General features: G+C 36.6%; 1 protein-coding gene across 2 annotated transcripts in view; it reads left to right on the plus strand.

Annotated features, from left to right (window-relative positions):
- Window positions 1–405: 405 nt before the first annotated feature.
- Window positions 406–15,963, plus strand: part of CHD6 (chromodomain helicase DNA binding protein 6) — a 176,518-nt gene continuing 160,960 nt past the window's right edge. For both annotated transcript variants that reach the window (XM_041732424.1, XM_041732422.1), the window contains exon 1: window positions 406–550. The gene's annotated coding sequence lies outside the window, so the exon portion shown is untranslated. The remainder of the gene's footprint in view (window positions 551–15,963) is intronic.

Consider the following 15,963-nt stretch of genomic DNA (forward strand, 5'->3'; position numbering starts at 1 on the left):
ATTTTATTTTATTTTATTTTATTTTATTTTATTTTATTTTATTTTATTTTATTTTATTTTATTTATTTTATTTTATTTTATTTTATTTTATTTTATTTTATTTTATTTTATTTTATTTTATTTTTTTATGATATTATTTATTTATTCATAGAGACAGAGAGAGAGAGAGAGGCAGAGACACAGGCAGAGGGAGAAGCAAGCTCCATGCAGGGAGCCTGACGTGGGACTCGATCCAGGGTCTCCAGGATCAAGCTCTGGGCTGCAGGTGGCGCTAAACCGCTGCGCCACCGGGGCTGCCCCAGACCTGTAATTTTTTTTTTTTTTTTTAAATTTTTTATTTATTTATGATAGTCACACAGAGAGAGAGAGAGAGGCAGAGACACAGGCAGAGGGAGAAGCAGGCTCCATGCACCGGGAGCCCGACGTGGGATTCGATCCCGGGTCTCCAGGATCGCGCCCTGGGCCAAAGGCAGGCGCCAAACCGCTGCGCCACCCAGGGATCCCCAGACCTGTAATTTAAAGCAGAGTCAACCCAGCTCAGATGCCCAAGGTAAAGTTAAATGCTTATTGTTATATGCTACCAAGATTTTTGGTCTGTTGTTATGCAGCATTATTTTGGCAATAGATGACTAATGTAGACATCCTGCTGGATTCAGAACAATCCTAGGCCTTTAGTGACCATTTCTCTTGGATGGTCTCTCCTAGTACTTTACCATTTATAGGACTCCTGGTGAATCTGCCCCACCCTTCTCTTCCACCCATTGGTTTCTCCATTCTACCTTATTCTCCTTTACTGTATAGTTTCTGTTTTCTTGTATCTTATGTTCTCTCTTAATTTTTCTGTGACCAAGGTCCTTTATGGCTCTTCCAGGGTCTCAGTCTCATGATGTCTCAGCTTCTACTCTAATTGCTTAATACCTTATTCTTCAAGAACATTCCATTTTATATTTGAGGGAAAATTAATTTTGCCTTTTAGGGTTTTCCCTCCCACCCCAGACATGTCATGACCTCAGTTGTTGGTTTCTTTAGGAATTGGCTGCCCTTGGGATAAGGGTCTGCCTCTGCACCAATTAGATGTGTCTGCGGGTTTGTTGGGAGTAGGAATGTGTCTGAAATATGTGAGTGCCTGGTACTTGCCTTACTAATAGAGGCTGTGAATGTATAGAAGACTTAGTGATAAGATAAATCTTACACAGTGTTATATGTCATCTGGGGATTTTAGTAAGTGTTAAAGCTTGTCAGTTTCTGGGCTTATCAGTTCACCGGAGGGGAAGCTTTTAACTTAGCTCTTGAAGGCTTTTAATTTTCTGGGGCTGCATTCCATTTTTTGGTTTCTTAGTTCTAAGATATCAACCTTACAGCCTGAATCCTCAGAATGAATCCTTTTCAAGGGAAAAATGTGAGAAAAGAGATCATCTACTGGAAGAAAAGCTGACTCATGCAAACCCTTCCAGAGTTGAGAAGCAAATAAGTCCACTTATTTTGAAGTTCTGAATTTGCTGGCTCTTGAAGCTTTCTTAGAGATTCTTTTTACATTGATAGTTATGTCAAGTGCAAATAAAGACAATTTTATTTCTTTCTGTTTAATCTGTATATCCTCTTTTTCTTGTCTTATTGCACTGGCTAGGACACTGCTATGATGTTGAATAGATGTGATGAGATTAGACATCCTTACTTTGTTCCTGAGTTTAGGGAAAATTATACAGTTCCATTAACTGTTTTTCATCAATGCCTTTTGTGGGTTTGAGGAAGTTCCCTAGTTTGCTGAGAGTTTTTATCATAAATGGATGTCAGATACTTTTTGTGTATCTATTGAGATGATCCTGTATGTTTTTATCTTTAGTCTGTTGATACCGTGAATTACATTAATTGATTTTTGAATGTTGAATCTCTTTTGCCATACCCAGGGTAAATCCCACTTGGTCTTGCTGTTTTATCTCTCTCATCTATTTGCTGTATTCAGTTTGTTCTAGTATTTTGTTAAGGATTTTAGTGTCTATTTTGATCTTTGTGTTTGCCTGTGGTTTCTTGTATTACTAAATTTGGTGTCAGGAAAATGAGATAGCCTGGGTTCCCTTCTCATGTGTTTCCTGGAAGAGTATGTAAAATTGGTATAATTTCTTCTTAAATATTTGATAAAGTTCACCATTGAAGTTGTCTGGGCCTGGAGTTTTCTTTGTTGGAAGGTTTTTTTGGTTTTATTTTGTTTTAAGATTTTATTTTATTTTTCACACACACACACACACACACACACACACACACAGAGAGAACTAGCAGGGTGGAGGGACAGAGGGAGAAGGAAAGGCAGATTCCCCGCTTGAGCAGGGAACCCAATGTAAGGCTCAATCTCAGAGTCTGAGATCATGACCTGAGCCCAAGGCAGATGCTTAACAGACTGAGCCACCTAGGTGCCCCTGTTGGAAGATTTTAACTATAAATTCAACATCTTTAATAGATGAAGGGCTGTTTAGGTTCTCTTTTTCTTATTAAGTGAGTTTTGCTAATTTTTGTCTTTTGAGGTACTTACCTGATTCATCTAAGTTATGCAAATGTACACGCATAAAGTTAATATTATTATCCTTTGTTTTCTTTTTTTCTTTTCTCTTTTCTCTTTTCTTTTTTTCTCTTTTCTTTTCTTTTCTTTCTTTTCTTTCTATTCTATTCTATTCTATTCTATTCTATTCTATTCTATTCTATTCCAGAGAGAGAGAGAAGCAGAGAGGGAGGAAGAGAAAATCTGAAGCAGGCTCCATGCCCAGCACAGAGCCTGGACACTGGGCTTGATCTTACAATCCTGAGATCATGACCTGAGCTGAAATCAAGAGTTAGACACTTAACCAACTGAGCCCTTAGTCATCCCAAAAATTATTATCCTTTTAATGTGTGTAGGCTTCCTAGAGATGTCTCCTTTTTGAGGCTTGATATTAGTAATTTGTGTCTTTTGTCTTTTTTCTTGATTATTCTGGTTAGAGGTTCATCAATTTAAAACATCTGGCTTTTGGTTTTATTAATTTCTCTCTTTTTCCTGTTTTTTTTTTCTTTTTTTCATTCTCCATTTCATTGATTTTTATTTTCTATTATTTCTTTCCTTTTACTTGCTTTGGGTTTACTTTGATCTCCCTTTTTTGTTTCTTAGAATAGAAGCTTAATTTATCAGGGGGCTTTTTCTTCTTTCATAATATTTTTTTTAATGCTGTAAATGTACCTCTAGGCACTGCTTCAGCTGCATTCCATGAATTTTCATATCTTATGTTTTGATGTTAATTCATTTCAAAATATTTTCTAATTTCCCTTGTTAGTTCCTTTTTGACCCGGGGTGGTCTACAAATGTGTTTTATTTCCAAATATTTGTGGGCTCTCCAGGTATCTTCTTGTTAATGATTTCAAATTTAATTACTTTATGGTCAGAGAATATACTTTGCTGTAATTTCACTTCTTTTAAAGTTGTTGAGATTTGTTCTGTGGCCAAGAATATAGACTGTATTGGTGAATATCCTATGTGGCCTTGAAAAGAATGTATATTCTGCTCTTACAGGGTGGAGTGTTCTGTAAACGTTAATTAGGTCAAGTTGGTTGATAGCATTATCTGTATCTTCTGTATGCTTACAAGTCTTTTTGTCTACTCGTTTTATGGATTACTAAAAGAGGGGTGTTAATTTTCCAACTATAATACATATAATTGTATGTTATATATTTATTAATTGTATATTATATATATTTCCTTTGAGTTCTCAGTTTTTGCTTCATGTGTTTTGAAGTTCTTTTGTCAGAGGCATACAAATTAAGGATTGTTATGTTTTCTTGATGAATTAACCCCTTTACCATTATGTGAATGGCTTTCTTTGTCTCTTTTAATATCCCTTCTGAAGTCTCCGTTGATATTAATGCAGTATCTCTGGCTTTCTTTTGATTAATATTTGCACGGAATGTCTTTTTCCATCATTTTACTTTTAACCTATCTAGTCTTTCTTTTTTTTTTTTTTTTAAAGATTTTATTTATTTATTAATGAGAGACACACACAGAGAGAGGCAGAGACACAAGCAGAGACACAGGCAGAGGGAGAAGCAGGCTATGCAGGGAGCCTGATGTGGGACTAGATCCGGGGTCCGGGATCACGCCCTGGGCTGAAGGCGGTGTTAAACTGCTGAGCCACCTGGGCTGCCCTAACCTATCTAGTCTTTAAAGTGGGTTCTGGGGTACCTGTGTGACTCATTTGGTTAAGCATCCAACCCTTGATTTTGGCTCAGGTCATGATCTCAAGGTTGTAAGACTGAGCCCCATGTGGCCTCTGCACTCAGCAGAGAGTCTTCTTGAGATTCTTTCTCTCACTCTGCCCCTCCCGGAACTCACTCTCTCTCTCTCTCTCTCTCTCTCTCTTTCAAATTCATAAATAAATAAATCTTTTTAAAAAGTGAGTTTCTTATGGAAAGCATATAACTGGGTCTTCTGTTAATCTGTGCCTTTTAATTGGGGTGTTTAAAACATTTACATTTAACATCATTATTAATATGTTTAGAATTAAATCTGTCATCTTGCTAGTTGATTTTTATTTGTCTCATTTGACCTGTTCCCTCTTTCTTATTTTTATTCCTCCTTTCAGAGTGAGGGTTTTTAAAATTTCATTTTATCTTTACTATTGGTATATTAGTTATACCTCTTTAAAAAAATTTAATGGTAACCTTAGGGTTTACAATATTCATCATGGTCTGCCTTCACATAAAATGCTAATTCACATTTCACTTATGGCATAGGATCCTCACAACACAGTATACTTCTAGTTTTCTCCTTCCATCCAGTGTAATACTGTCATACATTTTACTTTTACATATTTTATAAATCCACAATACACTGTTCGTGTTTTTCCTTTGACATTTATCTTTTAGAATGATTAAAAATATGGAAAAGTGGCTTTAAAAAATATCTATTTTATTTATTTTATTATTTTTATTTTATTTTATTTTATTTTATTTTTTTAAGATTTATTTATTTAGTGGGGGAGGGTGGAGAGAGAGGGAGAGAATATTAAGCAAACTCCCTCCCAAGCACAGAGCTGATGTGGGGCTCCATCCCAAGACCCTGAGATCATGACCTGTGCCAAAACCAAGAGTCAGATGCTCAACCAACTGAGCCACCCAGGTGTCCCTGGAAAAGGGCCATTTGTATTGACTTCCCTTTTTATCATTTTTGGAACTGTTAACTTTGTTTTGTATTTCCTCATTTTTGCTTGGTATCATATGCCTTCTACTTGAAGAACTTCCTTCACCATGTCTCATAGGGCAAGTGTGTAGACATTGGATTACCTCAGCTTTTGTTTGTCAGAAAAGCCTTTTTTTTTTTTTTTTTTTTTTTTGCCTTCATTTTTGAAAGATACTTTTGCTGACTATAGAATCCTGGATCATGATGAAGGCCTCTCCCTGTTTAATACTTACAAGATTTCACTTTAGGGGCATCTGCCTAGCTCAGTCAGAAGAGCTTGCGACTCCTGATCTTGGGGTTATGAGTTTGAGCCTTACATTGGATATAGAGATTACTAAAAAATAAATAAATAAATAAACTTAGAAATACAGTTTAAAGGTTTCACACCATTATCTTCTGGTTGTATACGTTCTGATGAGTGGTCTGCTGAAAATGTAATTTTCTTCCTCAGAAGGTAATGTCTTTTTCTTCTGGCTGTATTTAAGATTTTCACTTTGACTTTTAGCAGTTTAACTATAAAGCATCCTGCTGTGTGTTTTTTGTTATATTTACTTAGTTGTTTATGTTTGTTTAGTAGGGTTCTCTAAGCTGCTTAGATTAGTGGTTTGATGACATTAATTTTGGAAAGTTCTTAGCCATTTTTTCTTCAAATGGCATTTCTGCCTTATTCTTTTCCTCCCTTTTCTGGGACTTCACTTACATGTATGTGATATCATTTGATCATACCTCAAAGCTCTTCAGTGTTCTTTCTGTTGTGCACATGCCTTCTGTACACTTCTTTTTTTCTGTATTTCAGTTTGGGTGATTTCTAGTGATTTATTTCTGAGTTCATTGATTCCTTCCTTGATTATGTTGTTAGGGTAAGCTGAACAAAGGAATTTTTCATCTCTAATAACAAAAATAGCATTTCTTTTTGACTGTTCTGTACACAAGCTTTCTACTCAAATTTATTGTTCATATTATCTACTAAATTCTTTTCTTTTAAAAGATTTTATTTTTTTCTTTGACAGAGAGAGAGCACTAGAACAAGTATAAGCAGGGGGAACAGCAGAGAGAGAGGGAGAAGCAGACTCTCCATTGACCAGGGAGCCCAATGCGGGGCTCGATCCCAGAACCCCAGGATCATGACCTGAGCTGAAGGCAGATGCCCAACTGACTGAGCCACCCAGACGCTCCTGTATAACTTTTTCTTTAACTTATTAATCATTGTTATTTTAAATTCCCTTAGTTACAGCATTTGGGTCATCTCTGGTTCTCTTGATTGCTTTGTCTCCTCCTTCCTTCCCTCCTTGCTTTTTGTGTATCTTGTAATTTTTGATCAACTGCTGGACATTAGTGAAGAACAGTTAAGAGACCAAGGTGGACATTAAATGTTGTTGATACTGCTGTTACATTAGGGGTGAGTTTTGGGGGAGAGAAGTTGCAACATTTGTGTATATATAATATTCAGGACCTGTTATAGAACTAGGATAGGAACCTAAATTTATTTTTTTCAGTTACTTTAGAATTTCACATTTGTATATCTTGTTCCTTTTATAGCATCCATAGGAGTTACTTTGTCTAGACTTGCCCTTGTAATTGCTTTCTCCTTTATTTTGGCTCACACTGTATTTGAAATTCTTCTTACTTCTGTTGTCTTCTGTACCAAATGACATTTGTTAGCAAGTTTGTCTTTTCTTTTTCTTTTCTTTTTTTTTTTTTTTTAAGTTTGTCTTTTCTCACTAGACTGTAAGTTCTTAAAAGTAGATAGTGTCTTATATTCGGATCGCTATCATCTTTTAACAACATTTTAGATGCAAGTCTGTTTTTTTTGTTGTTGTTGTTGTTTGTTTTTTTTTTGTTTAGACTTGAAATTATTGAGGGGTGCCTGGGTGGCCCGGCCCGTTAAGTGTCTGTCTCTTGGTTTCAGCTGAGGTCATAATCTCAGGATAATGAGATTGAGCCCTACATTGGGCTCCAAGCTCAAAATGGAGTCTGTTTGAGATAGATCTTTTCCCTCTCCTCTTCGCTCATCTACTCACATGCATACACACACACTCTCTCTCAAATAAAATAAATAAAATCTAAAAAAAATGAAAATAATGCAATAAATGCTAGTTGCTGCTTTCCAATTTAATTATTATTAACAGTGCATGTTAGATAGGCAAATCTAATCTAAGTTTTTAGAAGCTAAGTTCTTTCAGTAGGAGGACTTTTAATATTGTAAAACCATCTGTCTCAGCATGAATAAATATAACCACTTCTATATTAATTAAGGAAATAACCTTTGGTATGAGTATTTACAGTAGAAAGGGATCAGAACTAGAGTAGTTTCTACCATACTAGCAATATACTGTCGTACCTTCTCTTTTATCCTAGGGACAATGTGCGTACCTTCTCTCTTATTCCTAGGGGAATAAAAGCAATGCAGAAATAGATTTCCCAGATCAGCCTTCCCTGGGACCAAAGGTACTTTATCTTATAGCTCATTTTCAATTTTTTTTTTTTAATTTTTATTTATTTATGATAGTCACACACAGATAGAGAGAGAGAGAGAGGCAGAGACACAGGCAGAGGGAGAAGCAGGCTCCATGCACCGGGAGCCCGACGTGGGATTCGATCCCGGGTCTCCAGGATCGTGCCCTGGGCCAAAGGCAGGCGCTAAACCGCTGCGCCACCCAGGGATCCCTCATTTTCAATTTTATATAAAAACTGTATTCATCTTTAGGTATTATTTATTGTTTGTTTTTACAGTGTCTTCTTTTTTACCGTTATTGTTCATCAAATGGTGTTCAAATACATAAAGCCCAGAGGGAATCACAGAAAGGTGATGATAGCTTCTTGAGAGTTATTAAAAATATTTGGCAGACGGCTATTGGGAAAATATTAAGGCTGGTATGGTACTGTATTCTGGATTCACGATTTTTCTTACCTCACAAGAAGGGATACAAAGCACAGTTGTGGATCAAAGAGGATTATTCTTTGGGTACCCTTGGTGCCTATATCACTTTATTAGGTTAGTAGTTACCACATTTGGACAGTATCCTCTTCTTCTTCTTTTTTTTTTTTTTTTAAGATTTTATTTAGTTATTCATGATAGACCTAGAGAGAGAGAGAGAGAGAGAGAGGCAGAGATATAGGCAGAGGGAGAAGCAGGCTCCATGCTGGGAGCCTGATGCAGACTCAATCCCGGGACTCCAGGATCGCGCCCTGGGCCAAAGGCAGGTGCTGAACCGCTGAGCCACCCAGGGATCCCCTAGTATCCTCTTCTAATAAATGCAGTATCTTACTATATGGAGGACAAGGATAATTATTCATGTATTTTTAAGTTTTGGAAGGAAATAGGTGATTAATTTGGCCCACAGATCTGGTATAATTAGGTAATATTTTTTAACTACTCTGATAGCAAGTATATGGTGATGCTAGCATAGCACAAACAATATTAGAAGGAATGGGAGTGGGGAAGGGATTGGAAAAAATGGGGTTGAAATAACTTTTTTAATCACAATGAGTTTTTTTATTGTACCAAATATTCTTGAATTTGGAAAACAGTATTTATTTATATGAATGTTGGAGAAACTGAAACGTATAAAGAGAATAACTGCCAACAAATACCCCATTAAAAAATACAGTTGACCCTGAACAGTGCCAAGAATTAGGGGCCCTGACCCCTGAGCAATTAAAAATCCATATCTAGCTTTTGACTTCCAAAGACTTAACCAGTAATAACCTACAGTTGACTGGAAGCCTTACTAGTAACAATTAACAGGTTTTGTATGTTACATGTGTTACATACTGTAGTCTTACAATGAAGTGAGAGAAAAAATGTTACTAAAAAAATACTAAAGAAATACATTTACAGTACTGTGCTGTATTTATTGAGAAAGATACGTGTGTGTGTGTGTGTGTGTGTGTGTGTGTGTGTTGTTCAAAGGTCAACTATATGTATGTTTTGGTAGTCAGTTTCCTTGGACAACTTTTCTTAGAGTGAAGAGGCTGAAGAGTTCAGTTTGATAATCAAGACATCTTGACACCTTGGTAATGAAGCATTGCCTAATGGAAAGCACACCTCCATGGGAATGTTGTAGAATTTCTGCTGACAAAAGAAGTCTACCCAAAGTACCTCACATATTGTCTTTAGAGGCTACTTCTGTCAGCTTTTTTTGGTGTTTGTTTTACATACAGGCTTTCCTGCAAGTTTTCATGCCTCATGGATGGATGGTGGCCAAAGTTGGATTTGGTTATGAATTCCTGTTCTTTCTTTCCCTTAACCTTTAAAAAATGTTTTATTATGGAAAATTTCAAATGTGCACAAAAGTAGAGAGAATAATGCAATTTTTTTACAACATTCTCATATGATTCTTATACTGTGTCCCTTCTCACTTTCTTTTTGACCTGTTTTAAAGAATATCCCAGACAACCTGTTATTTCATCTATAATTATTTTAGTATTTATATCTATCGGTTATGGACTTTACAGAAAAGCACATTATTGTACCCCACAAATTCCTTAAAATCTAATTCCTTAGTATCATCTAATACTGCATCTCTTCTCTTGATTTTTCTCAAAAATGTCTCTTTACAGTTAACTCTTTGAATCAGGTCTACATAAAGTCCACCTAATGCATTTCATTTATATAGTTCTTTAATATTTTTAAATCTATAATATACTTTTTTTGGGGGGGCTTAGGCCATTTATTTATCAAAGAAACTAGGTTGTTCCCCTCTCCCACATTATGGATTTTGCTGATTGTGTCCTTGTGTTGTATAACATGTTATTTTTACCTGTAAACAGGTAGTTAGATTTGGAGGCTTAACTATTTTTATACCCATTTGTGTTTTTTATTATCCATACATGATGTATTAAACTTCCTTTCACATTAGAAGAAGACCATAATGTTTGATTGTCTTACTTTGTATACTGAGATTAATTGGTGGGCTCATGTTGACCTAACCCTTTGTTTGTCAAGTATATTTTTCCCATTTGACAAACAAAATCCTTGGGGTGACATTGTGACAACCTGCAGATCTCTAGGTCTGTTTACCTTCCAGCTGAGGGTCATGATTTAACTTTTATTGGTGATTATGGCCTGAGTCATTTATTTCACTACTGTTAACATTTTAAGAAGACTTGACAAACTTGTAGAAAAGAAAAGGAGAATTTTTTATTAAGAACTTTAAAAAAATCTGCAAGTAAACTTTGAGGTGTCTGGAAAATTAATTTCTGCAAGGTATTCTTTTTCTCTGATTATGGCTAGTAAAGGACATGTTGTGTAGAAAAGAATGTTTAAAAGTTGTGTGTTTAGCTAAATTTACGCCCCTGTATTTGTTTTTGAATAAGTTGTCCTTAAAAGGTTTTATGGGAACAGATTTTGAGTTAGACTCCTGCTTTTGGATTATTATGCATTTGTGAAATATTTTTATCTACACTGGGTCTTGCTCCAAGGATAATAAAATTCTAAGATTACGTTGGGGATTATGGGTCATGATTCCATATGGGTCACTTGAATCCACGTAGGTAATTTCTTCTTACTGTTGTGGTTACATATTTTTTTTGGTAAACCTACCTAGAAGACTGTTCTTTAATATCAGTATATCTACTGGGCCAAAGGCAGATGCTTAACTGACTGAGCCACCCAGGAGCCCTTGAATGTCTTAACTTTAGATGGAGATGGAAACAGCCCCCTGACTCCAGTATTATCATCTAGGGTAGAGGGACTTACAAGGTCAGAATAGATGGCAAGGTCACAAGGGAAACCTAGCAGACAGCTTTAGGTCACAATCAGATTCACACAGGAAACTACTCTGGCCTTTGGACCCTTTTTGCCTCAAAGTACAAGTTGCTTGCTCTCTAATCATCCATCCAGATCTTACTACACATTTCAGGTTATTTTTGGAGCAGAAACCCATATAGCTAGTGTTCAGTACCATAGAAACATTTTTTTAAATTCTCCAAATCAGGGATCCCTGGGTGGCGCAGTGGTTTAGCGCCTGCCTTTGGCCCGGGGCGCCATCCTGGAGACCCGGGATAGAATCCCACATCGGGCTCCCGGTGCGTGGAGCCTGCTTCTCCCTCTGCCTGTGTCTCTGCCTCTCTCTCACTCTCTCTCTCTCTCTCTGTGACTATCATAAATAAATAAAAATTTTAAAAAAATTATTCTAAAAAAATAAATAAATTCTCCAAATCAAAATAAAGAGCTGTCTTAAGTCTCTATTAAAGAATCAATAGTCAGGAGGCACCATGTAGACTGTATTGTCCCAAGTTTATCTTTGCTCTTTGCTAAGTGATTTTTTTCTTAAATTAAGGTAATATGTATCATATTTTAACACATTTCAATAATTCTCTTCACCTCTTTTGCTGTCCGTCATTCTGTTTTTTTTTTTTAATGTCATTCTGTTTTTAATTTAACAAGTGAATTTATTTTTACTGATGCTATTTCAGATGGGAACAATGAATAATTTGACCAGTTGTGTTTTTTTTTTTTACAAGAAAATCTCTACTTTTCTTTATGTTTTTACCTTTGAATTGTGTTTTGTATTAGTCTGATAAGAGGTTACTATAGATAAGAAAATGTCTAGGTCCTCAAGAATCTGAATGTTGTAAAAATCTGATGGTTTGAACTGTTGGTTATCATTGATAGGAATGTGTTACACAGAACTAATGGGAAAGCTTCCTCAGGTCGGGAGCCAAAAGAGATGGATTATCTAATGTCCTTTTAGTCTGTGTTTGAAGCTCCAAGCAGTTTTGTACCAGTGGTAAAATTTAATAGGAAAGGCCTCAGGGATTGATTCTCGAGGACCGACTTTAAGACAACATGTTTCTTAATTTTACTTAGCTATTACAGATTCAAATGTTGACACTGTATATAATTTTGGATATAATAATTTTGGTAATCATTGCATCACTAATTTTTCCCAAATTTAGAGAATTTTTTCAAGTACTTAGCATGTTTTTGTAAGGATGTTCATGCCTTCTAACAGAAACATTTGCTGAATCATCTTCTTGACTTTAATGTAGCCCTTCCTTTTTAGTAAGTTTTTCTTGGGGGGAGTAAAAAAGAATTTATTAACAGCTTTCTTATTCCCTAAAGAGTGGAAAACTCAGTAAAATAGAGAACATAGTAATATTTTTGCAGGATTCATTTTCCATAGGTTTTTTTTTTTTTTCCCCTTGGTATGTAGTTCTTCTATGTACAGAGGTCATAGAAGTATAGGATTGTAGAGCATAGGATCCTTACAAAACGAATTTGAAAATCTCAGGTCAAACAATTTGAAGAAACAGTTCTTCACTTTCATTGATGACCGTCCGGCATATCTTCTCTTGTTGGTTCCTGAATTAGGTGGCCACCCCATTGGGGATACGATAAACTATAAATGAGAGGGAGACATTTGAGAAATGGTTGAATTTGGTGTAATGGAATTTCAAGATGAATATTATGTTTGGCATAAAGAATCGTCCTTGCATGGCCTTCTGGCTGATTGGGTCAGTTCCAATATGGTGCTAAACTATAGGAAGTTAGCCTCTAATGTCTGGCCTGTAAAAGTGGACCTTTGCCTTGGCACTAGATCATTGAATAGGTTAGTCAGAGACAGAGCAGTAGAGTTCGTTTCCCTTGATATGTAGGATATGACCAGCAGCAACTACATACATGAAGAAAGCTTGAGGTTTTTTTCCACAGTTACTAATGTTTGCATACAGGTGTTTTTTTATTGACCATTTTGTAAACTCTTTTTCTTGGTTCTCATAATTTTTAAGTTGTTTTTTGGGCTTCCAAGAGAAACAGTCACATCATCAATTAATAATTCTATGTCTTTCTGTTAAATGTATGCATCTTATAGTTTTCCCCCATATTCTTTATAATGTCCAGAGTGGCTCTTGATGGATGGCATCTTTGTCTTCCTGACTTCTTAATACTACTGCCTTGGATGTTTCACCATAAGATTTGACTTTTTCAGATGGATATTTATAAGGGATAATAACTACTTCAATCAGATAAAGTATCTGAGTTCCACTTTCGACTTGCAAATTAAAGGAAGTACAGAACATAGAAAACTCAGGAGATAGCAGAAAATATATGGGGTATTAATATTAAATATCTGGGAATATTTATCCTAAGGAAGAAAAAAAAACAATAGGATGATTTTATTATCCTCAAGTATAGGTAGGACCTGTGCTGGCACATTAAAGCTTCCAGATCATCTTTGAGAATGAAAAGATAGTGATGCCCTGGCCATATAACTGGGTCAGAACACACCACCAGATGTCTCTGTATACTTTTACTGGCAACCACGACCACATGTAGGAGCAAGAACAAACAAAAGCACTGTACTCTTCAACCTGAAAAGACATCCCTTCCTCCTGAGATGTCCCTCCAGTGCCCTCTACTGACCAAGCTTAATATCATGCTCTGTCAGGGAGAAATGAATGCTTCAAGAGCTCTGTTACCACAGAGCAGGTACTGAAGGGTGAATTTGGAGTTGAGAGGCAATACATTGATAATAGCACCAAAGCCAGACACAATTACTATATAATTCCATTTATATAAGATAGAGAAAGATGAAAACTATAGAAACATGAAAACTGTTAGAAGTCAATCTAATGGTTAATCTTGGAGAAAAGTAGTAGTGACCAGAAAAGAGTATGGATAGGCCTTTCGTAGTACTAATAATGTTCTTTTTCTGACATGAATGCTAGTTATGTAGGTGTGTTCAGTTTGTGCAGAGTAGAATTTTTTTTTTAGTACATATTCTTCTTCCACGGAAGTTAAAATGTGATTTAGTTTTATTCCAAAAGTAAAAGCTTAAAAATAAGATCCAGTCTAGAATAGGGGAAATATAAAATAATCCTGGGTCTCTCCCCTTTTCTTATTTTTAAAAACTGGTTTGAGGGTTGTATATCTTTTAAGGTTGTGTGTGTGTACGTGTGTGTGTGAGTGTGTGTTTTTCAAGATTTTGTTTATTTATTCATGAAAGAGAGAAAGAGGCAGAGACAGAGGCAGAGGGAGAAGTAGGCTCTCCACAGAGAGCCTGATATGGGACCCTCTCCCGGGATCCAGGCTTAGGCCCTGAGCCAAGGGCAGATGCTCAACCACTGAGCCACCCAGGCGTCCCTCTTTTAAGGTTTTATTTATTTATCTGACAGAGAGCATGAGTAAGGGAGGGGCAGAGGGAGGAGCAGACGACCCTCTGAACAGAGCCCGATGGGGGTCTGGATCCCAGGACCCTAGGATCATGACATGAGCCCAAGGAATACACTTAACCAGATGAGCCACCCAGGTGTCCCAAGGGTTGTACATCTTAAAGTTGAAAAACAGGTGCCTATTTCATTCAGCAAAAATATTCATTGCCAGACTACCTTTCTTTTCACTTGAGATCAAATTGTTAATAACTGAGGCCACCTGTAGAGCAGCTTCCACTTCCTTTTGTTGCCATTCTTACCAAATCTTTGAACAGCAGCTTCTTAGTTTTTTTATGGCATTTCAGATACAGTGTAAAGTAAAATACCACTGTTTTCTGTAAGCATATTCTTTGCTTTTATCTTCCTCATGACATGCCCTTCCTCTTGTAGCCACTGACAAATCAGCAGATCCCTTTTTTCCTAGCTGAGAGATTTGGAAGCCCACCGTGGTTACTTCCATGTAGGAGTTAATGATAATGGGAACCATAGATGGTTGGTTCAGGAATTGGTGGTTATAGGACAGACTCAGTGTGTGGCTTTTAAAAGCTCTAAAAGAAGCAGCGTAGTACAATAGTTTGTTCAGGAGTAATAACTGGGTGTAGGATGGGAGGAAGCCATCAAATTGGGAATCGAACCCAGATCCAGGAGGCAGATATGGAATCTTCTTTTTTTTTAAGATTTTTATTTATTTATTTATAGATAGAGATGCAGAGAGAGAGAGGCAGAGACACAGGCAGAGGGAGAAGCAGGCTCCATGCAGAGAGCCCAATGCGGGACTCGATCCCGGGTCTCCAGGATCATGCCCCGGGCTGCAGGAGGTGCTAAACCGCTGTGCCACCGCCACCGGGGCTGCCCTGCCCTGGAATCTAGATAGGAATCACATTCCCAGAAAGCAAAGGTTGCTGAGAAACTCTGGCAATACACTGTGGATAGAATTCAGGGTGAATTTTAAAGTGGAGCCAGCTGTTTATAAAGCCCAGTTGTTTTGAAATCAAATTAAAGTGAATAATAGTAATAGAATTGGAATTACCACCTTTTCTGTATAGAGTTTGATATCTCCACATTGATAGGATAGGAGGTTGTTTTTAAGCTTTGAGTGGCTGGTAGTACTCTTATCTAGTGAGGGTTTGGCTAGGGTAAGAGTCACCACAAACATGTAACACAAAAGGCTAAGAACCTAGGATAATTCTCTTGCAAAAATTGTTCCCTTGTATTTTTTAACCTTGAGTTATTTGAGGGTTAAAGGAATAAAATAGTAAGAATGGTGAAACTAGCCAGTGGGCCTTTCATTTGTAAATTTAGTACATGTACTTATCCAGCCTATATATAGGTATTTACTGTATCATAGGCCCTGTCCTAGGCATTGGGGACTCAAAGATGAATCTGATGCAGTCCCTGGGTCCTGTGGAGGGTTATTATTTTGTATTCCTTTCTTTGAGGGCTGTCTTTATTATACTGTCCGTGACATACAGCTTTGTCACCAACTCCTTTAGGATTCTATAGAGCCTTTAAGATCTGATACTTGAATTTCATATCCAGGCAAATGAGGATCCTGACTTTTATTTTACTTCATTGTATTACTAGTCTGGTCTTACACTATGTCACTAATA

This window comes from Vulpes lagopus, chromosome 18 (genome assembly GCF_018345385.1).
Source record: "Vulpes lagopus strain Blue_001 chromosome 18, ASM1834538v1, whole genome shotgun sequence".
In the NCBI taxonomy this organism is placed as follows: Eukaryota; Metazoa; Chordata; class Mammalia; order Carnivora; family Canidae; genus Vulpes; species Vulpes lagopus.